General features: G+C 40.1%; 1 pseudogene; it reads left to right on the forward strand.

Moving 5' to 3' along the window:
* The first annotated feature begins 490 nt into the window (after positions 1 to 490).
* On the forward strand, positions 491 to 7,002 carry LOC112264060 (annotated as a pseudogene).
* Positions 7,003 to 12,893: the final 5,891 nt, after the last annotated feature.

The following is a 12,893-nucleotide window of genomic DNA, read 5'->3' on the forward strand; positions in this document are numbered from 1 at the left end:
GTTGAACAGTAGGAGTCAGGTTTGGGTGCCCACAGCCTTTAATTGCTTCCCTTCAAAATAAAAATCCAGCTATAACTTTGTTTAAAGTGCTGTGGTTTATGACCTGACCTAGGTCATATTAAAATGGAAATATTATGATAATATTAGACAAATTATAATACATAATAAAATGGAAAGGCAGCATAAACAGACAATGTGTGTAGGTGGCTTCTCTTTAAATCGCGAACAACTCTAATCAAAAAGTTGAATGAACTCCATTTGAGTGCAATTATTAGTGGTGAACACTGTGTTCAACCACAGGTTCATAATCCCTTAATAGGCTGTAAACTCAGAGTAAGCAAATATCCCTCCTCATGAACATTGTCTGACCTGTTAGTGTTCAAAGCAGTCCAATGTGTGTGTGTGGCATCTAAGAGTCAACAAATATCCCTGGGTGGTGGGGTTGGTACCTTTAAATGGTGAAGAACACATTTCCTGCAGCCCAGTCACCATGATAGGCTCGGTGATGTTGTTGCTATTTTTCCTTCTGTTCTTCTTGATCAGGGTCCGCTGACCTAAAAACCTCCCCCCAGAACCCTGTCCCCTGCCCATCCTAGGCAATCTGCTACAGCTGGACCCTGTCAACCCCCTCAAAGACCTGGAAAGGGTAAGAGAACTTTACAAAAAATCCACAAACCTGGAAAAGTTTGGTTTACCCTGGGTTTATTTTTGTGTCATACACTGTATGTTGTCAGTGATTGAATAGTTACCAGTAATTTGGTTTTGTTTGAAGTTGCCCAAACTGTGTGCAGGAAGATATGGTTTTGTAGCGTCCTTACAGACCTTTAAGCTTGAACAAACAACTATGTTTTTAGAAGACTTTCAACTAAAGCATTTTAGATACTAACTTAAAATGCCATTGTGATTCATGTCAGAGCAGCAACAGCCACTAAACTGTGTTTGATCCAAAATAGGTCAGGTTCCAAAAGGTTTAATCAGGCCTAAATCAACATGCACTGTCTCCGCTTTTGAAAGAACCCTCAAAAAGGTTTTGTTTTGGGGATTTGTTTTGTTACAGACGTTTGTTCATCCATATTAATTTAACCCAGATAGTGAGGAGTGTCAATGATACAATACAATAACTTTTCACAGGAGGTTGGTGGCACCTTAATTGGGGAGGACGGGCTCGTGGTAAATGGCTGGAGCGGAATAGGTGGTATGGTATCAAATTCATCATTCCATTCGCTCTGTTCCAGCCATTATTATGTGCTGTCCTCCTCTGGAACTGTCAGTAGTTGCTATGGTTTGGTTTTATCTTCAGATGTATCTGACTTGTCACACAACTTACTGTTCAGCTTGGGAACTCTCTCTCCCTCTCTCTACCTCTGTGTTTCAGCTGAAGAGGCGCTATGGTAACGTGTTCTGTCTGTACATCGGTTCACGACCTGTCGTGGTTCTGAATGGCCTTGAGGCGGTTTGTGAGGCACTGGTGACATGCACAGCTGAATTTTCAGGATGACCAAACCATCTCATGATCAGCGACATCACAGAATGCACAGGTACTGTGTTTTTAACCCCTAGTGTCCCCTAGGCTGGTCCTGGGTCAGCTTTATAATTTGTGATATAATTGTATTGGTGTAGGTAGAAGTAGAGGTGACCTTAAATCAGTTTATATAATGCAGAGCACAAACACACTGCCTTGTCGGTACTGTGTGAACTGCATATGTATCAGTGGAGGCTGCTGAGGGGAGGATGGCTAATAGTAATGGCTGGAATGGAGTCAATGGAATAGTATCAACCACATGGTAACCACATCTTTGATACCATTCCATTGACTCTATTCAAGCAATTATTATGAGCCGTCCTCCCCTCAGCAGCCTCCACTGGTATGTATGTACTGTATGTCTGTGTGTCTGTGTATACTGTATGTGTGTGTGTGTGTGTCTAATAGATAGGGATCATACTTCTTAACTCTCTTGAGTTGTTTTCTTAAAGACATTCCCAGCCAGCGGTCCCAGTTGATTGGTGTTTACTTGCTTGCATACATACTGTATATCAGACTGGGCATTTTGTTTTCAAACATCATAACAATGACAAAAATAGCACAAAATACAATAAATGTAAGTACCTGATGATAGAAAAAAGGAAGCACATTAGATGTGCTGGACAACAGTTTGTTGACGACTGTAGATTTGTGAGATTCGTCTGTTAGCATGGAAATAACTGTGAATTAGCAGGGAGTTAATGTGACCATTACATTAAGGGCATGCTAGCTAACTCACGTATAGGGCAATCATGCATACAAAACCACATCACAGGAAGCCCCCCAACATCTAATGTATATATATATATATATACTATTGTTCAAAAGTTTGGGGTCACTTAGAAATGTCCTTGTTTTTAAAGAAAAGCATATTTTTTGTCCATTAAAATAACATAAAATGTTTCAGAAATACAGTGTAGACATTGTTAATGTTGTAAATGACTATTGTAGCTGGAAATGGCTGATTTTTAATGGAACATCTACATAGGCGTACAGAGGCCCATTATCAGCAACCATCACTTCTGTGTTCCAATGGCACGTTGCGTTAGCTAATCCAAGTTTATCAATTTAAAGGGCTAATTGATCATTGGAAAACCATTTGCAATTATGTTAGCACAGCTGAAAACGGTTGTTCTGATTAAAGAGGCAATCAAACTGGCCTTCATTAGACTTGTTGAGTATCTGGAGCATCAGCATTTGTGGGTTATTTCTAAGTGACCCCAAACTTTTGAACAGTAGTGTATATACATATATATCAAGTACATTTAGACGTTAGGAAATATACATAGTGAACTCTTACACATTGTAATAGAATACAGTATTTCAGAACGTGACCGGCTGCTTGCATGTCAATATCAGACTGGTGGAATCATAACCAACCCTGTTACATGTGTTCATCAGGGATCATCAACAAAGATTTTGTCTCCAGCTGGAGAGACCACAGACGCTTTGCTCTGACCACGCTGAGAAACTTTGGTCTGGGCAAACGCTCCATGGAAGAGCGCATCCTCGAGGAGGTCTCCCACACCTGCTCTGTGCTGGAGTGCAATGCTGGTACAGCCACACACACACACACATAATCTGCTCACTGATTTACGGGGAAAGGTTTGGATACGACAACCCAGTCTTCCTCACCCTCATCAGTAGGATACAGGATTTAACCATAACCATTTAACCGTACATAACACTATTATCACTACGACTGCTGCTACTCCACTACCTTTAATTAAAATAATAATAATATATATCCTAATGGAAAAAAATCATAATGGAAAACCAGGGTCGTTCCACCAATAGAGTGCATTTTATGTCCCCCAGACATTATGTGTGTACGTTTTTATGAAACACTCAATTTAACAGTTCGATCACATACATCCATGCTCTAACTTAACTAATCAATGTAAAATCAATACAATAGCAGAGTGTTTTCATTCAAATAAGTTATTTGTTTTCTCTGGAAATCCCCATTTTGGCATGTCATGTTTTTCCAACTTCTAGGGAAGCCCAAAATGTTTCACGTTTTCACCATAGTCAAATCAAATAACATTTTATTGGTTGTGTACGCATATTTGCAGTTGTTATCGCAGGTGCAGCGAAATGCTTGTGTTTCTTTTTTTTTCATTTCACATTTATTTAACCAGGTAGGCCAGTTGAGAACAAGTTCTCATTTACAACTGCGACCTGGCCAATATAAAGCAAAGCAGTGCGACAAAAACAACAACACAGAGTTACACATAAACAAACGTAGTCAATAACACAAAAGAAAAATCGAAAAATCTATGTACAGTGTGTGCAAATATAGAAGAGTAGGGAGGTAGGCAATAAATAGGCCATAGAGGTGAAAATAATTACAATTTATTATTAATACTGGAATGATAGATGTGCAGATGATGATGTGCAAGTAGAGATACTGGGGTGCAAAAGAGCAAGAGGGTAAGTAATAATATGGGGGTGAGGTAGTCGGGTGTGCTATTTACAGATTGGCTGTTTACAGGTACAGTTTTCTAGCTTCAACAGTGCAGTAATACTTAGCAATACAAAACAATACACAGAAGAAATACAGAAATATCTAATTTACATAAGTATTCACACCCCTGAGTCAGTACTTTGTAGAGGCACATTTGGCAGCAATTACAGCTGTTAGTCTTTCTGGGTAAGTCTCTGAGAGCTTTCCACATCTGGATTGTGCAACATTTGCCCATTATTCATTTCAAAATTCTTCAAGCTCTGTCAAATTGGTTGTTTATCATTGCTAGACAACCATTTTCAGGTCTTGCCATAGATTTTCAAGTAGATTTAAGTCAAAACTATAATTCGACCACTCAGGAACATTCACTGTTTTCTTGGTAAGCAACTCCAGTGTAGATTAGGCCTTGTGTTTTGTCTTATTATCCTGCTGAAAGGTGAAATCATCTCCCAGTTTCTGATGGAAAGAAGACTGAACCAGGTTTTCATCTAGGATTTTGCTCCGTTCTGTTTATTTTTTATTCTGAAAGTTTCCCCAGTTCTTAACTGTTACAGGTATACCCATAACATGATACAGACACCACTTTGCTTGAAAATATTGGAGTGGTACTCAGTAATGTGTTATATTGGATTAGCCCCAAACATAACACTTTGTATTCAGGCCAAAGAGTAACATTTTCATTTAACACCACAAACTGATGCAGGCACTAAGACCGCACTCAATGAGCTGTATAATGCAGGAGAACTTCATTCCGTTTTACCTCATTTCTACCAGCATGTCACATGTGCAACCGGAGGAAACAAAACTCAAGACCACCTTTACTCCAAACACAGAGATGTGTACAAGCTAACCCTTGCCCTCCATTTGGCAAATCTGACCTGATTCCTGCTTACAAGCAAAAACTCAAGCAGGAAGTACCAGCGACCCGCTCAATACATGGAAGCTAAGCTACAGGACTGTTTTGCTAGCACAGACGGGAATATGTTTCGCGATTCATCCGATGGCATTGAGGAATATACCACATCAGTCACTGGCTTCATCAATAAGTGTATTGATGATGGTTTCCCCACAGTGACTATACGTACATATCCCAACCAGAAGCCATGGATTTACAGGCAACATCCACATTGAGTTAAAGGCTAGACCTTCACCCCCATTCTGAGGTCCTGAGTGCTCTGGAGCAGGTTTTCATCAAGGATCGCTCTGTACTTTGCTCTTTTCCTCAATCCTGACTAGTCAAAAACGACTGAAAAAAAATTATGCTGCCACCACAATGCTTCTCCGTAGGGATGGTGCTAGGATTTCTCCAGATGTGATGCTTGGCATTCAAGCCAAAGAGTTCAATATTGGTTTCATCAGACCAGAGAATCTTATTTCTCATGGTCTGAGAGTATTTAGATGCCTTTTGGAAAACTCCAAGCGGGCTGTCATGTGCCTTTTACTGAGGAGTAGCTTCTGTCGGGCCACTCTACCATAAAAGCCTGACTGGTGGAGTGCTGCAGAGATGGTTGTCCTTATGGAAGTTTCTCCCATCTCCACAGAGGAACTCTAGAGCTCTGTCAGAGTGACCATCGGCTTCTTGGCCACCTCCCTGACCAACGTCCTTCGCCGATTGCTCAGTTTGGTCTGGCGGCCAGCTCTGGGAAGAGTCTTGGTGATTCCAAACATCTTCCATTTAAGAATGGAGGCCACTGTATTATTGGTGACTTTCAATGCTGCAGAAATGTTTTGGTACCCTTCCCCAGATCTGTTCCTCAACACAATCCTGTCTCGGAGCTCTACGGATGTCACGTTCGTCATAGTGAGGAGACCAAGGCACAGCGTAATTTGAATATATTCTTCTTTATTTAAATGAAGAACACTAAACAAACTATTAAAAAAAATAACAAAACGAACGTGATGCTATAAACACGCGTGCTGACATGCACCTACACATAGACAATAACCCACAAAACCAAAATGGAAAATGGCAACCTAAATAGGATCCCCAATCAGAGACAACGATAAACAGCTGCCTCTGATTGGGAACCAATTCAGGCCACCATAGACCTACATTTACCTAGACAAACCAAAACCCCATAGATATACAAAAAACCCAAGACAAGACAAAAACACACATACCACCAATCGTCACACCCTGACCTAACCAAAACAATAAAGAAAACAAAGAACTCAGGTCAGGGCGTGACAACGGACAATTCCTTCGACCTCATGGATTGGTTTTTGCTCTGACCAGCACGTTCAGCTGTGTCTGACGTTTTCTAGACAGGTGTTTGCCTTTTCCAAATCATGTCCAATCAATTGAATTTACCACAGGTGGACTCAAATCAAGCTGTAGAAACATCTCAAGGATGATCAATGAAAACAGGATGCACCTGAGCTCAATTTCGAGTCTCATAGCAAAAGGTCTGAATACTTATGTAAATAAAGTATTTCTGTTTTTTATGTTTATTAAATTAGCAAACATTTCGAAAAACCTGTTTTCGCTTTGTCACTCTGGGCTATTGTGTATAGATTGTTGAGAATGTTTTTTTAGAATAAGGCTGTAACGTAACAAACTGTGGGAAAAGTCAAGGGGCCTGAATACTTTCCGAAGGCACTGTACATGTAGAAACGGCTTGTCCACCATGTTTACTACAGCATGTGTATGAAGGTGTCGTCAACATAACTGTGTTTGTGTTCCACAGGCTCTCGTGTATGCCTGGGAGAAGGGTTAGCGCGCACGGAGCTCCTTCTGATACTGGTAACCTTGCTTCGACATGTCCAATTTGTCTCGCCTGAACAAGAAGATGCGCCTGACTTCCGCCAGATTTTTGGCATTGCACAGGCGCAAAAACCCTACCGCCTGGGAGTGCGTCTGAGAAGCAGCCAGTGATGGTGAACTAACCGACAGTTTTCACTGAGCGGCAATATCACTAAAGCAGCACATTAAACAATGTTATACCCTCCATTGAGTGCCTTATAGTTTTTAATAACACATTTTGTGATCTGTGATGGACAGTCGAAATCAGATGACCTCTTTTCATGCTAAATAAATTAACCTCCTCAACAGGTAAACATCACATAACATGTTAAATTATGTCATATTCTGCAGCCAGTCCAGAAATAAATTGGATAGTGATTTTTGTGTTTCCTCTTCTCCCACCCATGACTCTTCAAACCACATTTCACACAGACACAGTAAACAGACCCAGACACGAAGCAAACATTTCGAATGAAACTAGAGAATATAATTAAATGTAAAAATCCTAAAAACAACACTCAAATAAAATAACCATTTAAGTATTTTTATTTCTTTATTTTATTAATTTTAAAACGGTGTGTAAAAGTAATTTTTAAGGGCTAGATCAAACTATATGAATAAATGTTCGTTTTTTCAAAGCACAAGTACAGTAGCTATTCACGTTTTATTTTTTATATTAAGCTTTATTTAACCGGAGTCACATTGAGATAAAACTCTTCCACAAATCAAATGTTATTAGTCACATGCGCCGAATACAACAGGTGTAGTAGACCTTTCAGTGAAATGCTTACTTACGAGCCCCTAACCAACAATACAGTTTTAAAAATACGGATGAGAATAAGAAATAAAAGTAACAAATAATTAAAGAGCAGCAGCAAAATAATAATAGGCAGACTATATACCGGGGGTACGGCCGGGTACAGAGTCAGTGTGCGAGGGTACGGGTTATTTGAGGTAATATGTACAAGAGAGCTTTGCATACATTTACAAATAAAACCCAATACATAAATAAAACAGAACAGCACTACAAAACCCACTATAATTAAATACATAATACACAACATTACATATATAAGAAAAGCAATCGAATTCTGTAACATAAAAGTCTCCAATCAATAATTTAAAATTCCTGAAAGGCACCAGAACATCTAATTGCAAGGAATTTTGTGTATTGTTCCACACATAAGGGCAAAAAAACGAAAAGCCTATTTTCCCAATTCTGTGGAGACCAACGGGATCTCCAGAGTTAACCATCCCTGAGAACGGGCTTGGTCATTTGTACGTCTAAAATGAATCAGTAATGTAATGTACAGAGAACGTTTCTGCAAGACTAAATAAATAAAATAGAGTGCAGTTCTCTTCTTACAGAAAGAGGTCCATCCCACATGTTTGTACAGAATATAATGAGTCCTAAAACCATCCCCAGTGATAAAACGGATTGCTGAATGGAATACTCCAATTGTTTCAAAACAGAGGCTGCCGCTTGCATATAAATAATGTCACCATAGTCTATTACAGGGAGAAGCGTTGTTTGAACATTCTTCCTTCTATTTTCAAAACTGAGGCAGGATTTGTTTCTATATAAAAACAATCGTAATTCTCAGCTTCTTTGTCAAGTTTTCAATGTGTTTCAAAAGACAACTTGGCATCAAGCCAGATACCCAAATACTTATAGTGAGAAACTTTCTCATTTTGGGCTCCATTTGGAGTGAAAATACGCAAGTCCTCAGGGTCAACATTATGGGCTGGCTGTGAAATACATTATGTACATGTATGCGCGAATTGAATGTGAGATTGGGCTGCGCTTAGAGAAGTGCTTCCATAAACCAATTATTGTATTAGTTCTACCGTCAACTTTAATCACTTTATCCCAGTGTTAACCAGCCCACACACACTAGAGACAACAACCCGGTTGACAATACCCAATCCATCCATTTGCCGGTGTGTATCGGAAGAATAATCATCCTTTACATTTTTATATTGAGATTAATTTTAATGTAAAAGGATAATACCAATTATTTTATGATCGTATATGCCTATTCCAATAGAGAACCTAAGCCGGTTTTTAATTATATAATCCTTTATCCTAGCCCTGTAATACATATTAATATTTATTAGGTTATATCTTAAAAGCTAATCATTCCGATTCACATCGACGAACAAGGGCCGCAATATATAACGGCTTTTAAGTCACAATATACCCGACCTTTACAATTAGGACATATCATATTAAACTTTAAAAAACGACCTTGGTTTTTCTAATGTACAATCTTCAAATTAAATTCATTTTAAAAAGCATACAGTAGCGTTTCTGTAGTGCCTTTTAGGGAGTCCACTGTAGTTTTCAATATCTTATTTTCCGCTCGTATTTCTTCCATCCTTTTTCCTGTAATCCAGTCCTGTTTTTAAGGCCTCAACCTCCCCCAGTAGCCCAGGCAATAGATCACGTTTTTTTAACTGCTCGTTCATGCTTGTAAGCGTTGCTCTATCTTTTGGAGACATAGTTATAAAAACGTCCCCCTTCAATGTTAAGTTTGGAATTTTAGACGGCGGCTTTCCTCCAGTTTCACTCGCAGGACTCAAGGAAAGGTCTTGTCTGGTTTGCTTCGATGTATCCGTTTCTTTCTCGAGCATTTCAAAACGATGATCTATAAATCGTTCCATATTCTCTATATTATCCATAATGTTTGTATCGTAGTTATCAGCTAATTCTAATTTGTTTGTGATTAATTCATGGGACAAGCCTTGCCATACCACGTGTCACGTCATCACCTCTACTATTCCATTTTTGGCAAAAGGCTGCGAACGTTTAGGTGCATGAATTTCTAACCTTTTTAGGGGTTTGAAATCACCTGGGGTGTCAATAAAAGCCGTATCATTACCTGCCCATCTATTATTCATAACCAAAGGCTGCATAGCAATGGGAATTACATTGTCAAAATTGACCCCAATCCGCCCTACATTGTTTATCTATCACTGTTTGCTGGGGGCGTTGAGACGTAATAGTGATTACCTGTGACAGCAGCGGCTTCACTTTACAGTACACCTTTGTAAAAGTGTCCATTTCTTAGAGCTGCCTTGTAGTGATTAGATAGTGTCCACGCGCCAAGGTGATTTCGGTGACTTCCATCATCCCTGAAAAATATTTTGTTGTTGCCAAAAGGTATCAGACATTCATAGGGTGCTAGCAGTCTGCTGAATCTGCCACTTCTATGACCCAGTGGAGGAAGGCCAGAGATGAACGGACACTCAGTCTTTCAGCTTGGTCTATAAAGGTCTATAAAATATTTTTTTATGATGCTCTGATCTGGCCAACTAAATGTAATTTGATCTTAACATACATAAGGTAGGCCGTCATTGTAAATAAAAATGTGTTCTTAACTGACTTGCCTAGTTAAATAAAGGTTAAATAAAAAAATATATACAAAAAATAAGACAATACTTGTGCATAAGTGAGAGTACATTTACATGATTTATCCAATCGTTTTACACTACCAAGTTATCAAGAAACATACAGTGCCTTGCGAAAGTATTCGGCCCCCTTGAACTTTGTGACCTTTTGCCACATTTCAGGCTTCAAACATAAAGATATAAAACTGTATTTTTTGTGAAGAATCAACAACAAGTGGGACACAATCATGAAGTGGAACGACATTTATTGGATATTTCAAACTTTTTTAACAAATCAAAAACGGAAAAATTGGGCCTGCAAAATTATTCAGCCCCCTTAAGTTAATACTTTGTAGCTCCACCTTTTGCTGCGATTACAGCTGTAAGTCGCTTGGGGTATGTCTCTATCAGTTTTGCACATCCAGAGACTGACATTTTTTCCCATTCCTCCTTGCAAAACAGCTCGAGCTCAGTGAGGTTGGATGGAGAGCATTTGTGAACAGCAGTTTTCAGTTCTTTCCACAGATTCTCGATTGGATTCAGGTTTGGACTTTGACTTGGCCATTCTAACACCTGGAAATGTTTATTTTTGAACCATTCCATTGTAGATTTTGCTTTATGTTTTGGATCATTGTCTTGTTGGAAGACAAATCTCCATCCCAGTCTCTTTTGCAGACTCCATCAGGTTTTCTTCCAGAATGGTCCTGTATTTGGCTCCATCCATCTTCCCATCAATTTTAACCATCTTCCCTGTCCCTGCTGAAGAAAAGCAGGCCCAAACCATGATGCTGCCACCACCATGTTTGACAGTGGGGATGGTGTGTTCAGGGTGATGAGCTGTGTTGCTTTTACGCCAAACATAACGTTTTGCATTGTTGCCAAAAAGTTCAATTTTGGTTTCATCTGACCAGAGCACCTTCTTCCACATGTTTGATGTGTCTCCCAGGTGGCTTGTGGCAAACTTTAAATGACACTTTTTATGGATATCTTTAAGAAATGGCTTTCTTCTTGCCACTCTTCCATAAAGGCCAGATTTGTGCAATATACGACTGATTGTTGTCCTATGGACAGAGTCTCCCACCTTAGCTGTAGATCTCTGCAGTTAATCCAGAGTGATCATGGGCCTCTTGGCTGCATCTCTGATCAGTCTTCTCCTTGTATGAGTTGAAAGTTTAGAGGGACGGCCAGGTCTTGGTAGATTTGCAGTGGTCTGATACTCCTTCCATTTCAATATTATCGCTTGCACAGTGCTCCTTGGGATGTTTAAAGCTTGGGAAATCTTTTTGTATCCAAATCCGGCTTTAAACTTCTTCACAACAGTATCTCGGACCTGCCTGGTGTGTTCCTTGTTCTTCATGATGCTCTCTGCGCTTTTAACGGACCTCTGAGACTATCACAGTGCAGTTTCTCCACGCATCGCGCCGACAGAGACAAACATCTTTCTGGTAAGAAGAGGGGCGGGGGCGTATGCCTTATGGCTAACGTGACATGGTGTGATGAAAGAAACATACAGGAACTCAAATCCTTCTGTTCACCTGATTTAGAATTCCTCACAATCAAATGTAGACCGCATTATCTACCAAGAGAATTCTCTTCGATTATAATCACAGCCGTATATATCCCCCCCCAAGCAGACACATCGATGGCTCTGAACGAACTTTATTTAACTCTCTGCAAACTGGAAACCAGATATCCGGAGGCTGCATTCATTGTAGCTGGGGATTTTAACAAGGCTAATCTGAAAACAAGACTCCCTAAATTTTATCAGCATATCGATTGCGCAACCAGGGGTGGAAAGACCTTGGATCATTGTTACTCTAACTTCCGCGACGCATATAAGGCCCTGCCCCGCCCCCCTTTCGGAAAAGCTGACCACGACTCCATTTTGTTGATCCCTGCCTACAGACAGAAACTAAAACAAGAGGCTCCCACGCTGAGGTCTGTCCAACGCTGACTCCACACTCCAAGACTGCTTCCATCATGTGGACTGGGAGATGTTTCGTATTGCGTCAGATAACAATATTGACGAATACGCTGATTCGGTATGCGAGTTCATTAGAACGTGCGTTGAAGATGTCGTTCCCTTAGCAACGATTAAAACATTCCCTAACCAGAAACCGTGGATTGATGGCAGCATTCACGTGAAACTGAAAGCGCGAACCAAATCAAATCAAATCAAATTTTATTTGTCACATACACATGGTTAGCAGATGTTAATGCGAGTGTAGCGAAATGCTTGTGCTTCTAGTTCCGACAATGCAGTAATAACGAGCAAGTAATCCAACTAACAACTCCAAAAAAAAACTACTGTCTTATACACAGTGCAAGGGGACAAAGAACATGTACACAAGGATACATGAATGAGTGATGGTACAGAGCAGCATAGGCAAGATACAGTAGATGATATCGAGCACAGCATATACATACGAGACAAGCATGTAAACCAAGTGGCATAGTTAAAGTGGCTAGTGACACATGTATCACACAAGGATGCAGTCGACGATATAGAGCACAGCATCAACGTATGCACATGAGACGAACAATGCAGGGCAAGCAACAACAACTGCTTTTAATCAGGGCAAGGTGTCTGGTAACATGACCGAACACAAACAGTGCAGCTATTCCCTCCGCAAGGCTATCAAACAAGCTAAGCGTCAGTACAGAGACAAAGTAGAATCTCAATTCAACGGCTCAGACACAAGAGGCATGTGGCAGGGTCTACAGTCAATCACGGACTACAGGAAGAAATCCAGCCCAGTCACGGACCAGGA

This window comes from Oncorhynchus tshawytscha, linkage group LG04, assembly GCF_018296145.1.
Source record: "Oncorhynchus tshawytscha isolate Ot180627B linkage group LG04, Otsh_v2.0, whole genome shotgun sequence".
NCBI classification, from domain to species: Eukaryota; Metazoa; Chordata; class Actinopteri; order Salmoniformes; family Salmonidae; genus Oncorhynchus; species Oncorhynchus tshawytscha.